Here is a 13147-nt window from a genome sequence, read left to right as displayed (position 1 = left end):
TGCATCGACGGACGGATGGACAAATTTGTCGAATTGGGGTAGCGTTAAAAAGCATTTCATGCTTTAAAAATGGCGCATTCTTCCTGAGTAGCGAAGTGGTGCCCTTTTTCTTTTGGAATTTGGGGCGGAACTGCTTCTGGGGAGATTATCTTGAAAATTTAGTTGAAACATACTACTGTTCTTACAAAGTTATCGACATTAAAACTGTGATCGCCTGCCGTTTCATTCACCTATCGTCGTCTGAGAAGCATTCGACCAGAGTCCACCAGCATTTTATGGAACACGCCCTAATACATTTTACCATCCATCCGTGCGTCTGTGCTCTTGTTCGCTAATACAATGACGTCAGGTGACGTCATGACACCACGTGACACAAATTGACATCGTGACGTCAGTTTTTAAGCTAAATTTAGCAGGGAAAATGACACGACAGAGTCTGACGCAGGGTGTAAGATAGACAGGTGGGGAAACGAGAGCCAAATGAGCGACCGGATTGTGTCCCCCTCGGGTTTCTCTTTTTCTGTGGCGCCATCTATGTGGAGCACCGCGAACTCTCACTCCGGGTGGGCGACCGGTGGCGACCGGCTAAACTGACGGAGATGGTTTCTCGTGGATTTGCAATGGAGGACTGTCGTGCTCTCGGTTTATTTTGCGCACTCTCCCATAGAGTTCCACGCAAATCCGATTCCGACTTTTTTTCTTCTCGCCGCAGCGCCATCTTTCGCAACTCGGGGGTACCCGCAAGCAGACGAGTACACAATCCGGTCACGGCGCTGCGGTAGGCTTCTATGAGCCGTTTCCCCACCTGTCTATCTTACACCCTGGTCTGACGTCACGTGAGCTGACGTCACACAACGCGGTCACGTAACGTTGGGTCGAGTCACACCCGTCAATTTTCCTCGCTAAATATAATGGGGATAGTTTTAAGCAATGTATTTCCATTCGCTCTCCGGAACGACCCTGTCCTCAAACAAGTGTAAACGATTGCTCCCTAAATACCACATTCCATCCCATGCCTTAGATAGCTTAGGAGACAAATGTTGCTTTCTAATAATATATATATATATATATATATATATATATATATATATATATATATATATATATATATATATTATTTAACAAATTCGTAAGGTCTGTGCAAAATGTGAGTAGCTCTCTTCGGTAAAATAAATAAGTGAAATTTTATCGTGCGCAGAAATACAGAAACATTACACGGTATTAAAAGGGGCATTGAAAGAAAAGAGGCGAAGAAATCATCTCTCCAGAACAGTAAAACAACAATAAAAAAGCTGGTTAATATCCTTCCGAATCCCAACGGCAAATCCAAAGCACTCCCCGACAACGTAAACAGCCTAACCCTAATTGTTATCTTAATGGAGAAATATGTTTAGGCTCAAAAAGCTAAAAAAAAAAAAAAATAAATGAAAATAAACAGCTCTAACCCCTTTAAATGGATTTCTAGCGGAATACGACCTCCTTTCCTTTGCAGACCTCGAAATGTCCAGCGCAACAAAACTGTTGCAGGTTTAGAATATTAAGCCCCTCCCATAAAGCTGTCTGCTCGCCACGATTGGCTCTTTCCTTCCCTAACAGACGTTCGCGTTTGCTAGGGTGGAAAGGGCGCGGGGGGCTTTGGGGAGCAGCTCGTCCGGCTATCGCGTACAGAACAATTAACTCGACGCAAACTCGAAAAAAAAAAAAAGAACAATAAAAAAAGAAACTTGATCCTCGTCGACCCGCCGGCTAGACGAATCTAAAAGAAAGTCAAAATACGCCATGTGCATCTGTAAGAAAAAAAGAAAAAAAAAAAGGAAAGATGATATTGAGGACGCTGCAGCCGTGACGTCACGCATATAAGACCCCATTTTTCCTTTTTTTTTTTTCGCAAACAACGCCGTACGGGTCAGGGTAAAATAACAACGGTCCGAAAGGCATAAAAATAACGCCGCAAGTGTCTTATATCCCCCCGAGGAACTCGAGGCAAGTAGACAAACATGTTTCCGTTTCTTTTTCTCCCTATTCTTAATCTGTTCCTCGCAATCTTTTTCCCTATTCTTTCCCCTTACTTTTCTCGTTGTTCTCTGCTTATTCGTGCTTTCTACATCTTTTGTTGTTCTCTGTTTTGCTCGCTTTTCCTATTTTTGTTTCCTATTTTGTTCTTGTTTTCCTTAGTTTTCTTGTTTCCTTGTCAAGCTTTCCCCATACCGGCGGACATTCAAGAGGGCTTTGAGGGGCCGGAAACGATATATGGGGTGGGAATGTTTCTCACTTCACACCGGCTTACTGGCACAAGTGGAAGACCCAAGGATCCTCGAACGCAACGCCACTGACCAGGAAGCGTCTCCGTCACGGTCGAATTCTAAGGATAAAAGCGGACCTTTATTTTCGGTCTATCCTTCGCGAAACTTGATGACGCAACTGAGGGGACAACGCCAACAATGCGATCCCCGGAACTGCGTCATCAAGCTTTGCGATCCCCGGTGTGACGATATTTGAATGCGGTTCGTACAGCGGATCACGAGCACTGCGTAGGCATTCGATTTTGGCTCGTGACAATCAATGCCTCCGTATGCATTCGGGTAGTGACTCGTGCCTAATCGCTGGGATGACCAATAAAGCCAACCATGTGCAAATAAAAAAAAAAGTTTAACTTGTTTAAATAAAAAAAAATATGTTGTAAAATAAATTTACTACGAAGAAAAAAATTGAGCTATGTTTACGGTGCGACACGAATTTGTAGTTGGCGCCCGCGGGAGCCCGCGGAAAAGTGGCAACTAGCAGTCACGTGACTGGCCACTATAGTCACGTGGTGCTTGCGCTCTTTCGGGACCCTCCTATGGGCTCTAACAGTTACTAGTTATTAATCTTCATTTTAAGTGCAACAAGAAAACGAAGATTAATAAGACACTTTTAGAGCCCATAAGCTCCCGAAAGAGCGGCAGCACCACGTGACTACAGTGGCCAGTCACGCGACCGCTAGTTGCCACATTTCGTTGTAAATTTCTTGTATGACATCTTTTTTTACATCTAGTGCTGTTATTATTTTTTTACCCTTTGCATTTGTCTTTTAAGAGTGCGTGGAACTCGGCACACGCTAGCTGTGCTCTCGAATCTCTCGAATTTTTTTCTGCGATTGCGTGAATTAAAACGACAAGGTGTGTTTCACAGGTTACAAATTTCAAGGAATAATTCTCAGCTGTATTCATTGAAAGTACAAAAATTGTTGCGTTGCCCCTTTAAATGTCAAAAATAATTTCCTGATTTTAACTAAATCTGCGAGCTGTCTCTAATTATTCGATCTTAAATCTAAAGGTCAACTAAAAAGTTCATAAAAATTAAAATTAAAAAGTGTTCTAAAAACATATCAGTTTGTCTCCGATATTTCGCTGTAAAAATATTGTTCTCCCTGTAACAGTCAGTCCGTTCCTCTAAAACTAATTATATATTAACACAAATATTTGTATACGCAGGTAATGTACGAGGAGAATCAGCGGTGCATGAATGGAACAAAAACTTAATCATGACCAATTATTAGAAGCAATCAAAGATATGATATTTCATCTTTTTTTTTTCACTGGTTCTTTTTTTTCGGTGAGTTCACGCCCCCTATTCGCTTTCTCTATATTTCCTTTTTTGATTTTTTTTCCCTCGTACCGGATTACACCGAGCTCGATCCATTTAAACTTCAAAGCTTTTCCCCTCTTGGTGTTTCCCCGGTTCCCCAGCGCAATTCCCTAATTCCCCCCAGCGTAATTTTCCCTTTGCTACTTTTCTCTTTTCACCAGGCTTTCGATATCGATCGAATAAATCCGTGTAAAGATAAAAATAAAATATTCTAAAATAAAAGGCATTGCGCCCTCAAGTTCCTTATCCCCCCCCCCCCCCCCCCCAAAGAAAAAAAAAAGATGTTTTTTTATTTTTTTTATTTGCGAATTAACTGCAAAAAACAGCCCAGATGCTGCATCCTGCTGCACAGTTACACTCCCGTGTCTAAATATAGCGGGCGTCATGGGTCATGAGACACAATGACGCCACAAAATTACGTCACCTGTGACGCCACGTGGCGCCACGACATCACGTGACACTAAATGCCCTCTAAGTTTAGCGTGAAAATTTTTTCCGCTAAAGGTAGCGGAAAAACCGTGACGTCAGGTGAGATGGCGTCACCTGGCACTGTAAGCTCACAATGTCCCGACATTGAACCGCCTAGTATAGCGGTGAAATTATCCCGCTAAATTTAGCGACCCTTTCCCGACATCCAGCCCGGCCACTTTGATCGCTATCATCATCTGAGGAAATGACATCTGTGCCGTACTAATTCTAGTGACTGAGATGAAGAAAGACTTTTATCATCCTAAGCGTACGATGCGATGCCTGTGCATTCGAGGGGTTAATGCGACACAGAAATTGAACACAAGAGATTCGTTCAGCGTGCATTTCTAACTCGGGTTCAGACAATCTGTGGGCGACACAGAATCGGCTTTAGGGGCCTTTGATAGTTTTATCGATACGTCTATGTAGGTTGGAGCTTAGTTCTGATCGGTTTATCTTTTTCACAATCAAAACTGAAAGTGATCGAGAAAAAAAGTGAAAGCCGTTTACCACTCCCTGTAAAACCGAATTGGAGCGCAGCTCTTGAGGAGGAGGAGGGGAAGGTACTGGGGCCACGTGTTCTCGGGGGGGGGGGGGGGTTACGTGCCCCCCCCCCCCCGAGGGCACGTGACCTTGGTGGGGTCACGTGGGGGCAAACACGTGCCCCCCTCAGAGGTCACGTGACCTCGGGGGGGGGGGGGGGGTCACGTGACCTCGGGGTGTCACGTGACTCCCCAGGTCACGTGACCCCCGGGGTCACGTGACCAAAATTTTTACGCTAGATTTAGCGGGGAAATTTTTTCCGCTACATTTAGCGGGGAATTTTTTCCGCTAGATTTAGCGGGGAAATTTTTCCGCTAGATTTAGCGGGGAAATTTTTTCCGCTAGATTTAGCGGGGAAATTTTTTCCGCTAGATCTAGCGGGTAAACTTTTTCCGCTAGATTTAGCGGGGAAATTTTTCCGCTAGATTTAGCGGGGAAATTTTTTCCGCTAGATTTATCGGGGAAATTTTTTCCGCTAGATTTAGCGGGGAAATTTTTCCGGTAGATTTAGCGGGGAAATTTACCCATAATGCACCGCGCGGTTACGCCGACGGCGACGCCGCTCAAGCCGGAAACGGGCGCCTAAGAGCTGCGCTCTAAAACTGCACAATGACTTTCTCGCCTGCCTTTGAGTTGCGAGGGTGACGTGGTGCCGAATAAAATACAAGTTCATTGCCGCCATAGGTATGACAAACTTCAAACTGCTATGTGTACCACTAGATAGCACTAAAGTTCGGAAAGGGCTAGAGTGCCTTCACACATACACGAGCTTCTGCTTGAGTGGTGACAACTCCGCCATTATCCCGCCTAATCGTTTTTTTTTAATGCGAAAGCATTAACTGTTTTATGGAGCGGAGCCTGCGTTGTCTGTAACCACAAAAGACGGCAGAGAAATTCTTTCCGTGCCGTAATGGCTGTTAAAATGGCTGCGAAGCGGTCCGCGCGCCGGATAGTTCCAAGAAACGCCACCTGACACTCCTGGCGCTGCTCCCGCGCGCCGACGCAACAGCGCACACCCACCGTCACTCAGAGCCCGGCCGGACGTCGTCCGCACTAGACAGCAGGGCGCGCAGCTTGTAGAAGTACGCTACGTATATGAATACTTTGGCATTCCTACACGTAATCGGTCCTAAGTGCCCTGCTGTATTTTGTTTTTAAATGTTTCTTGAAGTTCGTGCAATCCGGTGTTATTCAACTCGAGCGCGTAGCCTTGTCTAATGCTTTGACGCCATTTTACCGCAAAAGTCACGCACTGAGTGGGCCAACGTGTGACGCGCTGACCAACTCAGTGTAACAAAAATGCCTTCACCAGACAGACAGACACGTAGGCAACTTAAAAAGCTCTAGAACGCTGCGTTCATAAGGGCAGTCGAACCGCATTCGCAAAGCAGTTGCAAATGCGAACGCGGATGCATTGCAAAATCACGCGCATTTGATGATTAAAATGTGTGGATCCGCTTTGAAGTTGCGATTTGAATACCAGTGTGAACGCAGCATAACGGCTGTCGTAAAAAAAAAAAAAAGAAAACAGTTTGAGTTTTTGTAGTTAACAGAGATATTGTTTCTGTAATAAGCACACGCACACCCACACGCACATCAAGAGGATAAGAAACGGGGTAGCGTGATAAAGATTAATGTCGCTCAATTCTCTCCTATATAGTTCTCGTGTATGCGTCCTTTTTTTTTTTTTTCCCGTCCCTTTTTCTCGCATTATTTACGAGCTTGTCCCCATTCCAGCGTTTCGCGGTTCCTCTCTTTCTGGATTTTTATCTATATATTTATGAAGCGCATCAGAAACATATCTCCTGGGAGACTTCAAGCGTCTTGAAACTGCCTCTATATATAGCAACAACAAAAAATCGCTGTTATTGCTTACTGCTGGGCTGTCGCCGACACGTTCGTGTAGTTTCTTTCTCGTGGGTGGCGAAGCAGTTTGCGTTTAGTTTGTTATAAACACATGAGTGAAAAATAAATAACGACTCTTAGATAGTGGGCCGGTTTTTCTACATTTACGGCTCATAAAACAAAAATAAAACAAAACAAAAAACGTTGAAATTGTTTTAAATTTAACATGTAAAGCTGTTTGTTTTTTGCGTTGCCTTATTCGTTTTGAATGTAAGCTAAGGGACAAAGATTAATATTACTCCTATTAGTATTATTATTCGTTTTTATAACACGCAACATTTGTAGGCGTTTTTTACGCGTATTTTGTAGCGTGTGTTCGGTGAACAAGCACCATAAGTTGTTCCTGAGCACCTAAAAAAAATTGAATAATAATAATAATAACAATAATAATAATAATAATAATAATAATAATTATTATTATTATTACTGTTACTAAAAAGTTTTGTGCCATTCAATGTATTTTTTTTTTTTGCAAAGGATAAAAGTTGTTTTTAAGAAGTCTTACGAAAGGTTTTGTTCGAGAGTAGGAAATACACAATGGAAAAAAAATCTGGGAATTTCGACGCGGTTGACAATGGTCCTTACTTCGGAAAAGCTGCTAAATGTAATTATTCCTAACGTTTTTTTTGTTCTTTCTTAGATAACTGAACTAGTGCAGCGTATAAACCAATACCTCATAAAAATTGAAACCCAACCCTCCTTCAGTTTTTTTTCGTTTTTATCAATATCCTAACCGAAAAAAAAACAAAAAAAAACTAGGAGAAGTTTGAGCGCAAAGTAAATCTTATTGTTAAAATTTCGATCTATCAAGAAAATCAGCAGGTACCAGCTTTTCATTTCGGTCAACACAAATTAAAAACTTTTAAGGCAGATAAAATATAGAAGACGTTTACAAATCTCTGTAATGCGAAATTAGAGCGCAACTCTTGAGGAGGAGGAGGGGAGGGTATGCTCCTTTCCTCCTTCTCCTTACCCTCCCCTTCTCCTCTTCCGTACTCTCACCTCCCCTCCTCCCACAATTTCCGCGCTAAATTTAGCTGGAAAAACGACGCCACGTGACCTCAAAACCAATTCAGTTTCCCCACTAAATTTAGCGGGGAAAATGACGTCACATGACTTGTGTCACGTCACCCATGAAGAAATTTCGTTTTTCCGCTAAATTTAGCGCGAAAATTGACGTCACGTGACCTCAACACCAATCCAAATTTCCGCTAAATTTAGCGGCTCTAAAAACAAACAAACAATTCAGCTTTCTTGCAACCCCCAAGATTCCTGTATTAGATTTGGCAGATGCAAATTCAAAAAAGTCCCCCAGAAGCCTTGGAAGGTTTCAACCTCAAGGCGAGAACCCGGCTCCCTAAGAACGGTGCGCTGCTACCTTTAATAAGAAACACTTAGGGTCGAGGCGGAGCGTTACGCTAAAAAAAAAAGAGCTTAAACGTTACCTTGGAACGAAAAAGGCTTTAGCGCAGCGGATGGACACGATGGTTCCTCTTCCTTTTCTTCCTCTTGAACTGACCCCACGAAACAGTGAAGCGGGTAAAAGGCTCCAGGCTGGTACTGCAAGCGCTAACTCGTAATTTTTTATTATTTTTTTTTCATTTGGTAGCTTTGCTGTTGACACGGTGGTTGTTGAGTACCGTCACGTGACGCGGCCGCCGAAAGTGAAAGGGCAGAGCTGAAGACCAGAGTCATGTAACGGGCGCCCCGCTGCGGCGAGGCGCCGAAACACACTTGTCCCGAGCGCTCGTGCTTCTCGCGTTCCTCGGACTAGCGCTTCTTTTCTCGTCGGGTTTGAAAACCATGTTTCGGGTCCTCACCGCTGCAAAAGCTGTGCGCTGAATGCCAGACTCCCCGAGAAATGCTCTGTGCTACCAGATCCTCGCGTTCCAAATCTGCGACCGGGCACTCTATGGCTCCGTCATCGAACTGCCAGGCTTTGTGAGTATAGAGGAGGCTATGGTATCACCTAGGCCGTATTCCGAAATTCACTCGATCGTACTCCGGAGTAAGGGTTTGGTGTGCCTTGGCGTTCCAAAACTTACCTGCGTTCAGCGCTTTTCAATCTGTGTTGTCACGTGACACGACCCGCTGGAGTAACACGGATCCGTTTGGGTAACATTTGATACACAGCCCTAGAAAACACAGACAGGGAGAAACAGAGACATACACACCGCTGTGTATGTCTCTGTTTCTAGCTGACCATTTACCTAAATTATGTACCAACTAGCTCAACTTCAGCCTGTTATTCTAGAAAACAAGGCATGTGCGTGACGTCATCGTTGGTGGATCCTCGACCGACCCGCCCCAAGCGGCAAAGACGCGGAAGCTCGACGAGTTTCGCCGCAGCGTGGCAGATGGCGCAGCCGTCTGCTAGCGTCTTTTATCAAGGGGCTTTACTAGCGTCGTGCTCGCTATGAAACGCTGGAGGACGCGCTGTCAGCGAGACTGGCACAAACTAAGCGTCGCTGCATGACGTGACGGTCGAGCCGTAGGTAGAGTGCCTTCATACACACGCGCGCTTTTGCTTGAGTGGTGACATCTCAGCCATTTTTCCGCCCAATCGTTTTTTTATGCATTTTGAAGCGCGCGCAATCTGATGTCACTCAGCTCGAGCGCGTAGCTTTGGTTAATGCATAGACGCCATTTTACCGACCTAGTCACGCACCGAACGCGCGAGAGCGTCACGCTCTGGCACATTCAGGGCAACAATGGATGTCTTCACCCTTAGACAGACAGACATGTAGGCACCCTAGCCGTAGGTATACGGGAAGATAAGAAAAACGCTGTATCGCAATCCTCGTTGTTCTGAAAGCTATACTAGCTAGTGCTGCAGAACCCAGGGATCCTGAGCTCAATCCTTACCCCTGCCCGTTTCGATCTGGATCAGCATCGTACCGGCGTGCGGTCGTGTACCACTACTGCGTGGTTCACGTTAAAGACCCCAGGATAGCCTGGGAGACTCGTCGCCCGTTGAGGCAGACCATGTTCTAGGATGCCCATAAATATCCACGCAACCCCAATTATTTCAGACGGTTTTCACGATACGCTATTTGACATCGTATGCGCCGCGCTTATGTGGACGTTGTCCTAGCGGTCGTCCTAAACGTCGTCTTTGACTTCGTCCTCTAGGACGTCGTCCTGGACGTTGTTCTTGAGGTCGTCCTAGATGTCCTTAAGATTGCCCTAGAGGTCGCCCTAGAGGTAGTTCTCCTCGACGTCGTCTCTGAGGTCGCCCTGGAGGTCGTCCTTAAGATCACTTCAGAGGTCACCCTTGACGTCGTCTTCAACGTCGTCCTCTAGGACGTCTTCCTTAAGGTCGTCCTTGAGATTGTCGTAGAGGTCGTCCTAGAAACCATCCTAGACGTCGTCTTGGGCGTCGTCCTCTAGGACGTCGTTGTCGACGTCTTCCTAGCAAGCAGATAAACCCGTGCCGCGCATACACGGATCGGCAGTACGCACACATTCAAATTTGCGCCCAAGCTACGAAGCAATTAGCGGTTTGAGTTGAGGTGATTGCTAAATGGTCTATGGTGGTGGTGAAAAGGCTCGAACGTTAAAAGATTGCGCAGAGAAAATACAAGACACACACACACGAAGCTGAAATGATGGTGGGGAAACAGATTGAACGTTAAACGATTACACAGAGACAGAAGACTAAACGATTACAGTCAGGCAAAGCAATCATTCAATTTTCAAAGTGGCGCGCTGCAGTTGCGCTGGCGTCAATGATTGCGTCGTAAACTATTGACAAAAAAAGAAATAAAGCGTTTACTCAATGTTGGCGTCGTCGTATTCCCAGTGAGCTGCGTCGTGAGTCTCGTGACGAATGCTATCGCAATTAATAGACAACCAACAATAGTGGTTTCTGCAGCCAATTCTTTTTTTTTTCTGTTATATTCTTAGCCACACCCGAAATTCAGCGAAATCAACGGCTCCTCGTGGCTAGAAAAGAAACCCGTGGCGGCAGGTGCGGTCACCAGCGTTCCCAAGTGTATTAGACATTCACAGCGCACGGCAGTCTAAAGACGCCGCCGCGAAAGTATACGTTTGAAAACAGGTCATGAAAATTTGCCATACCCAAGGACAACTTTCAGTTGCATTCCAGAAGTGAAGAGTGCGCGTGTACACATTTTATCGGTGCTCAAGGCGCACGAGCGCTAGTGCGCTCATGGCATTCACTGGACTAGTTCATGGGCATTCACTGGACGAACGAGCGCTAGTGCGCTTAAATAAAGGACATTAGTGAGTTTTAGAATAACGTACGCAATTTTAGCGCACGCAAGCGCTAAATTTAGCGCTTGTACGACGCGAGAGAGTTTTAGAATAGCGTTTCTCCGCCGCGACGCAAAAGCCCAAACATCTGGCGCTTGCGACGCCACCAAGATACAGTAAAAAAATTTTTATTTCACACACGAAATGATGTAACTTTAGAAAAAAAAACTATTTTTTGGTCCAGAGTAGCATTTTAATTTGTTTAAACATGAGAACGCGACGCGAGCGGTTGACCAGTCCTGTCCGCTTGCGTCGCCTCGGCAAGAGAGGTCTCGTGTACTGACCTTCGCACATCGTTCCTTCGCCGTGAAATGTTCGCGCGTCGCAAGTATCAAGTTGCCGGTGATCGCTGCCAAACCGAGTACAATGTCGTCCCGTATTGAAAATTGCAGTCGCGAGGATGTCGCCGACGTCGCACTCACGACGCCGCCAAAGCAGCCGCCAACATAATCCTGGAAGCCGCCATTTTTTTTAACTGTGCTCGTCTTGGATTGAGCCAACTTCTCATCACGAATCCTCCTTGGAGAAGCGCAAAGATTCTTTGCGTACGCACGCTATTTCCGAGAAATAGCGCGCGCTAAAATTGCGCACGCAAAGCGCAAAACCTGGTTTGCGTTCGGAGCATGCGCAGTGGCGACGACGCTATTCTTTGCGCACGCAAAGCTTTAGCGTGCGCTATTCTAAAACTCCCTATTCACTGGACGCCATATTTCAGGGCGATGCTTATAGCGCATACTAAGTACGAGCTCACATTAATAAGCTGCTAACACCGATTATCTTGCTGGTGCCGAATGCGCGTTGCAAAAGAACTGTGGAAGCTTGCTGTGAGCACGGGCTCATCAATTGCGCACACAGCTATGACCGCCAGTGAATGCTCCCTATACAATTTGGCTTTGACTACGTAGCCACAGGAATTTGCCCACATGTACAGCCGCGAAGGCTGCAAGCGCGAGCGCGTATAGCTTCAGGAGCATTAGTGCAGCCGAAGCATAATCAAACGCAACGAGCCCACTGTTGTAGCCTTTGCGGCAATCTCGTTGCTTTGCTCCCCCATATGTGGCTTTCCTGCTATGCACCGGTGTAAAAGGAAAAGTCACCTCCCCACACCGAAAGGCTCGGCAAGTATTGCTCGGAACGGTTCTGCAGACTACAGACCGCGGGCAAACAAAATGTACGGTAAGAAACTAGTTTTGAAACTTGTAGCGAAAACAGACAGATTAAACAACAAAAAATCAATTTGAGGTAATATTTTATTTCTGCAAACCCGACATTGGGAACTATGGGTGTTTGAAGTGGCTGCTTTCAACGTAGCAACCAATCTTAGACAGTGAATTGTTGTATACAAATCGAGTTGTAACCAATTAGGTGCGTAATACAGATTAATGCTTTTCTCATTAAAAATGTGGTACTTTACTGTAACTGCGTCGCGCAGATGACAAAAACAAAATCGTCTGCTGTTTGCGGACAACAGTAAACAAATTTTATATAGTTCAAGAAAACGAACATCAAAACTGCGTATTCAAGCACCAGTTAATTTTGTTTTCGCTCAAAACTACCCCTAAAATTTTTTTATTGTTTTTTTCTTGAAAACAGGTATAGCGGCAATGAGCCTCAAATAAAAAGAGAGAAAGAAAGAACAAAGAACAGTTTACGCTGTCTGTTTTAAACCTATCTACAAATTTTGCGATCAAATATCCACTGAATATAATTATGATACTAATTACAACGTTCATTATGACTCAGAAGGGCCCAAACAAGCGACAGCAATAAATATGATGCGCAGTTACCTAAGCTAAAGTGATTGCGCAGCCACTATGATGAGATAAAAAAAGAGAAGTCGCATAAAGCTCCCCCTAAACGATTAGTCCTACATTTTCCACCAACCCAACAATTCGCGTGATCGTCGTCTGCAATAAAATGGCAGGCGCAACAGAAAAATGCACATTAAAAAACCACCGCAACAACAATAGAACGCCAATAGACAGCCGTAATCAAACTATAGCGTTCCGTTATTACCATCGTCGGTATCGGAATTCAATACTTCCCTCGAGAGAACCGTAAATAGGACGAAAGAAAAAAAAAAAGTAAAACCGCCTAGAAAAAAAAAAAAGAAAAGAAAATTATCATACTCAGCTGACTCAGTGCTCGTCCCCTCCAACCCTTTTGTTTATTAAACAAACCGCGCCCTCGGAAGAAAAAAAGAAGAAGCAAAAACACAGTGGCCAGACCAAGTGCCGAGATTACTGAATGTCAAAAGCCAGGGGGCTGCCGGCCGAAGCAACACTGGCCGCTGGCCACGAAACACAAAAAAAAAAAAAAAAACACGCCT

Source organism: Ixodes scapularis, unplaced genomic scaffold, assembly GCF_016920785.2.
Source record: "Ixodes scapularis isolate PalLabHiFi unplaced genomic scaffold, ASM1692078v2 PGA_scaffold12__126_contigs__length_90152505, whole genome shotgun sequence".
Lineage (NCBI taxonomy): Eukaryota > Metazoa > Arthropoda > Arachnida > Ixodida > Ixodidae > Ixodes > Ixodes scapularis.
This window is presented reverse-complemented; position numbering follows the sequence as displayed.